Raw genomic sequence first — 6113 nt, forward strand, 5'->3', positions numbered from 1 at the left:
CTGCGCACCTTACGCACAGCACACACACCTCAGGACTGTGCACCTTACACACAACACATACACCTCAGGACTGCGCACCTTACACACAGCACACACACCTCAGGACTGCGCACCTTACACACAACACATACACCTCAGGACTGTGCATCTTACACACAACACACACACCTCAGGACTGCGCACCTTACGCACAACACACGCACCTCAGGACTGTGCACCTTACACACAACACACACACCTCAGGACTGCGCACCTTACACACAACACACACACCTCAGGACTGTGCACCTTACACACAACACATACACCTCAGGACTGCGCACCTTACACACAGCACATACACCTCAGGACTGTGCACCTTACACACAACACATACACCTCAGGACTGCGCACCTTACACACAACACATACACCTCAGGACTGCGCACCTTACACACAACACACACACCTCAGGACTGCGCACCTTACACACAGCACACACACCTCAGGACTGCGCACCTTACACACAGCACACACACCTCAGGACTGTGCACCTTACACACAACACATACACCTCAGACTGTGCACCTTACACACAGCACATACACCTCAGGACTGTGCACCTTACACACAACACATACACCTCAGGACTGCGCACCTTACACACAACACATACACCTCAGGACTGCGCACCTTACACACAACACACACACCTCAGGACTGCGCACCTTACACACAGCACACACACCTCAGGACTGCGCACCTTACACACAGCACACACACCTCAGGACTGCGCACCTTACACACAACACATACACCTCAGACTGTGCACCTTACACCCCCCCTTTTATTTTATTTATTTTTTATTATTTATTTAATTATTATTTTTTCTTTTTCCCCCTTCCTCTCTCTCTCTCTCCACGCTGTTTGCACTGTTATTGGAGATGCTTTAATCTCATTGTACATGTGTACAGTGACAATAAAGGCATTCTATCTATCTTCTATTCCATAATGGGGTGTAGGAGTTTGTGTGTGTGAGAGAGAGAGTTTGTGTGTGTGAGAGAGAGAGAGAGGGGGTAGAGAAAGAGAGAGGTATGAGTTTTTAAAGGTTGCAGCCAGTACATTACTGAAAAGTCCTTAATCTCCAAATGTTCATTGTTCATCATAATCATATGAGAAAGAAAGTCCTACTTGAAAGTCTACCTCCTCCACACGAACACATTCCTCAACAGAGTCAACAGCGGAGGTTGAGGCTGTAGCAGACTCAGGCGATTTGAAAAAGGTAGTTAGTTTCAGAAGTGCAGCTGTATTCTTTTTGCTTTGTGCCCTTTTTTTCCGTTTAGCGCAAACACTGTCATAACTGCGCTTCATCTTATTTACAGTTCCCTCTGCTTTGGTTTGAATTTCCGTCGCGCACCTGTCTACGTTGTCAGATCATGGACTAGTCCAATGTTAAACAACCGGGGAGGGGGGTGTGCTGAGACAAATACTATATACACATGAATTCGATATTCTGATGCTATTTTGGTGTGTTTTTCCATTTATATCGTTGACTACTTAATATCAGAGACAAATTGAGATTACATATATATTGTTTGGTGTTTACCGTGACGGGGCTGACCGTTAGGGGCCCCCAAATTTTGGGGGCCCTAGGCAACCGCCTTGGTTTGCCTAATGGTAAGTCCGCCCCTGAGCCAGCGTTTCCCTTGATGGTGCTTTACACACTGTCGGCATGATCTTAACCAGCTTCATGAATGCTTTTCAATTAACAGGACAGGTGCCTCGTCAAAAGGTAATTAGTGCAGTTTATTGCCTTCTTAATGCGTTTAAGATCAAACAGTAAATAATAAAAATCCAGTAAATAGCCCTATTCCACAACTATAGTGATCTATATTATGTCAAGAAGCGCTCAGCGAAGTAAAGAGAAACGACAGCCACGTTTTGGCTTCCGTTTGTTTGCCTGTTCCCAACGTAACTCAAAAAGTAGTGAACAGATTTTGATTAAATTTTAAGGACAGGTGAGCCATGGGCCAAGGAGCAATTGATTAGATTTTGATGCAAATCCGGGTGTGTATGTGGATCCAGGTTATTGTAATACGTGGCGTGGAGGAGATCAGTGCTCTATCTATCTATCTATCTATCTATCATGATGGATTTATCTTTGGTGTGTTAGTAACTGTGTCAAAGTAATAAATCAGACTCATTAAAACATTTGTTGTGGCATTATTCTATTCATGAAATATATTATGAAAGTGTGAAGACAACATTTTGAAAAATGAATCCCTGGAAGATCCTCATCTGAAGTCTGAGTGAAAATGAAATGATAAGCATTTGAAATGAATCTCAGTAAATTCTGCGCTCCTTTTCCTGATCAGGGCCTCATTATTGGACTCGGACTAATGGGGGCGGAGCAAAACAAACTCGCTTCGTCACCAAGCAACGCGGTGAAACAAAAAGCCTTCAGCAGCCAATCAGGTGGCGCTTTGGAATGTTTAATTTCAAAATCCTTCATTTGTTCAACGGCTGAGTTTCGGCATCCACGAGCGACTCTGCGATTCCTCCTGCTGCACCACTGCATTGATTCCCACGACACACCTGGATTGATTCCAGCACCAGCTCGAGAATTAACTCCTGCATCGCCAGCGATGAACTTCTTGTTCGAAGACCTGCTGCTGCAGATGGAGGCGCTGCCACCGCGCGAATGGAGCGGACTGACCGAGCCCTGCGACGGTGAGTTAGCCGGTTTTCTCGCTTTCGGTCCGGCAGCAAGTGTTTTAAACGCCGCGTTATTACAGAAAAGGGGGTTAAAATAGCACTAAATAAACGGAAACGCCATCGGGAATAGAGTTAACAGCGTTTTGATGAAAGCGACCTGTTCCTTATTGTTTGGCTAATCGGTTTACATCCATGATAATTAGCTTAAAGTTAGCGGCTAGTCAGAAACGTTAGATCAGTTGGCTAAGCTAGCTAGCTGTCAGCATGAACACATTTTGCTGTGTGAATATTATAACTACAACAGTTACAGACGATTTTATGATTGTTAGAAACAGACAGACGCGCTTAGAAATGTCGCCATTAAACGGGGACAGCTGCACTTTAGCGACAAAACTCCGCCATATTTATTGAGGCGATCTCGAGAGGATCTCGCTCTTATATCAGAAGAACACGAGAGAAAACCACACAAAAGGCTTCAAATCGCCAAAATAAGTACAAAAACGTTTCTTCATTATTTTTTTTAACATATGACCATAACACACACACACACACAGGTTACTGTCGCTAAAGTGCAAACTATCCCAGAAATGGCAGTGTGAGCAGAAATGACCCATTCGGCTAATAGTTTAAGATGTATAATAATTTCTGTAACCTAACTTTAGTGTGTTTTCACCAGTTTGTTAGAAAAGTCCTGTAGTTACTTAGTTTACTAAAAGTAAAATATTTACTCTGAAGAGGAATGTTAGCGAAGCTAAGGTTAGCAAGTCGGCTAGTTAGCAAAGTTAATGTCACTAAATTATTGTTTTCCAGGGTTCAGGGTTTTATTTGTCTCTTCGTTGGGCTGTAAAATAGTAAATAGACACTCTGGAAAATAATAAGGTTGAAAACAGATAAAATGCTTTCAATAAGATGAAATGTGTGCGAGTTTATTATTGAGTTGTTCATTGGTGTGTTTCAGCAAACTGCTGTACAGCTAATAGGAAAGAAAACTGTGTGTGAGTGTAAATACGTTTGGTGTAAAGAACTGTGCTGGGTTTCCCAAAAGCCTCTTAAAGCTAAGAGCATCTTAATTAGGAGAGAGAGAGTGTTCATTATGATGCTCGCACTGCCATTTAACGACGATCTTTGTGCTACGATGCTTTTGGGAAACTCGCCCCAGTTTGTTTAGACTGAGGATTTCCTGCTGTATAAAACAGAAGCTCTGTTATAAAAAGAGAGGTTTCTGATTCATTTGACGAAGACAGTGAGGCACATCTGCACATCTCATCTCTCTTGTATACAGGAAGGATGTTTCCTGCCAGCGAGGAGAGACATGAAGAGGATCAAGATCCCACACCTCATCAGGAAGAAGAGGATGATGATGGGTTTGAGGCATTTTTGAGGGCCCTGCCCCCTTTAGAGACCCTGTCCCCTTTAGGTAGCCCCTCTCCTTCGAGGGCCCTGCCCCCTTTAGAGACCCTGTCCCCTTTAGGAAGCCCATCTCCTTTGAGGGCCCTGCCCCCTTTAGAGACCCTGTCCTTTTTAGGTAGCCCCTCTCCTTTGAGGGCCCTGCCCCCTTTAGAGACCCTGTCCCCTTTAGGAAGCCCATCTCCTTTGAGTGCCCTGTCCCCTTTAGGAAGCCCATCTCCTTTGAGGGCCCTGCCCCCTTTAGGAAGCCCATCTCCTTTGAGCGCCCTGCCCCCTTTAGAGACCCTGTCCCCTTTAGGGAACCCCTCTCCTTTGAGGGCCCTGTCTCCTTCCTTGAACCCCTCTCATTTGAGATGCCCACCCCCTTTATGGAACCCACCCTCCTGTGATACCCCAGCCCCTTTGTGGAACCCAACCCCCTGCTCTGCCCCCATCCCTCTTCGTAACCTGCCCTCCTGTGATACCCCGGCCCCTTTGTGTAACCCACCCTCCTGCTCTGCCCCCATCCCTCTTAGCATCCTGACCCCTCTGTGGAACCCACCCCCCTGCTTTGCCCCCATCCCTGTTAGCAACCCACCCTCCTGCGATACCCCGGCCCCTTTGAGGAACCCGCCCCCCTGCAGTATTTCAACCCCTTTGACGAACCCCACACCTGTTAGTATCCTGCCCCCCTGCAGTATCTTGACCCCTTTGAGGAACCTGACACCCTTCTGGAACCCAACTCCCATCTGGATCCCAGCCCCTTTGATGACCCTGTTTCCTTCAGGGAACCCCACTATGGTCCCCGTAGGGTTTCTCCCCGTAGACTGTATTCCTGTCCCTCACCAGGGGAAAAGGAGGAGGGATGAAGAAGAGGACAACAAAAAAGCTCCTCCTTGTAGAAGGCAGCGTTGCTCATCTTGATGAGTCTGAGGTGGCTTTATCAGAGGCCCATCCCAGTTCCTCTGGGAATTCTTCTGGGTTTTTTTTGAGTAGGCTTTTTTCCTCAACACCTCTTGTATATCATTATCATCAAATGCATGGTAAGTATTTTTGTGTGGTGGTAAGTATTTAACCCCGAGGCTCCAGGATTTTTATTTTTTTTAAATGTGGTCAGTATTTCATCCCTTTTAAACATGAGGTGCAGTGCAGATCACCTTTATAACTTCTTATTTATTCTTTTATCTGATAGTCGTATTTCCCCCCCCCCCCCCCCATATATTTACTGTTTATTGGATAACATTGTTTTTCTACTTTACATTTATAGTGATCAAATTTATACATGATACGTTAAAAATATTTTAACGTATTCAGATTAATAAGGTTAAGGAATAACACGACAGACAAATTTCCAAAATTATTCTATAAGCGTCACGCACGACCCCCACCGCCTTCCACGGTCTAGCGTGTGTTATTCCACTTACACCACAGCGATTCGTCAACGATAGCAACATTTTAATTTATTAGTGACTTCTCACACGTTTTATCATTGGGTTTCTGAAAGCGTAAAAGAAACTGCGATGATAACCAAAACTCCGTCTATAAATGTTCAGTAATTTGGCAATTATTCGCCGAAGGCAAAGTAAATATCAGTAAATAAGTGAGACAAAGTCGAGGTTATTATTCATCAATTATTCGCTGATCCTGAGGTGGATAATTTAGTATAAATGCACAGGCGATTACTTAAAAGAAACTATTACATTTATTTCAAACTTGTAAAGCGGCATGCAAATGTAATAAATGCGCGGTGCAGACTTGTCACGTATCTCGACCGAGTGACACAAAATGTTTTGAAATGTCGTCTGTATGAACCACCGCACTAACGAGAGTGTGAGCCTGCCGTTCCAGTGCCGCGGCCGCTTCAGCACGTGCTTGCCCTTGGAGTTGCAGATGCAGGAAGGTGAGCACGTCAACGTGACTGTGCCCGCGTGTCCACCGCCCAACCCGTACGAGGAACTGTGGTTGGACCACACCCAGACGCACAGTCCTGTGCACGAGCGCAACGAGGATGTCCGAGGAAACGTTAACGTCTC

The sequence above is a fragment of the Neoarius graeffei genome, chromosome 1 (genome assembly GCF_027579695.1).
Source record: "Neoarius graeffei isolate fNeoGra1 chromosome 1, fNeoGra1.pri, whole genome shotgun sequence".
Lineage (NCBI taxonomy): Eukaryota > Metazoa > Chordata > Actinopteri > Siluriformes > Ariidae > Neoarius > Neoarius graeffei.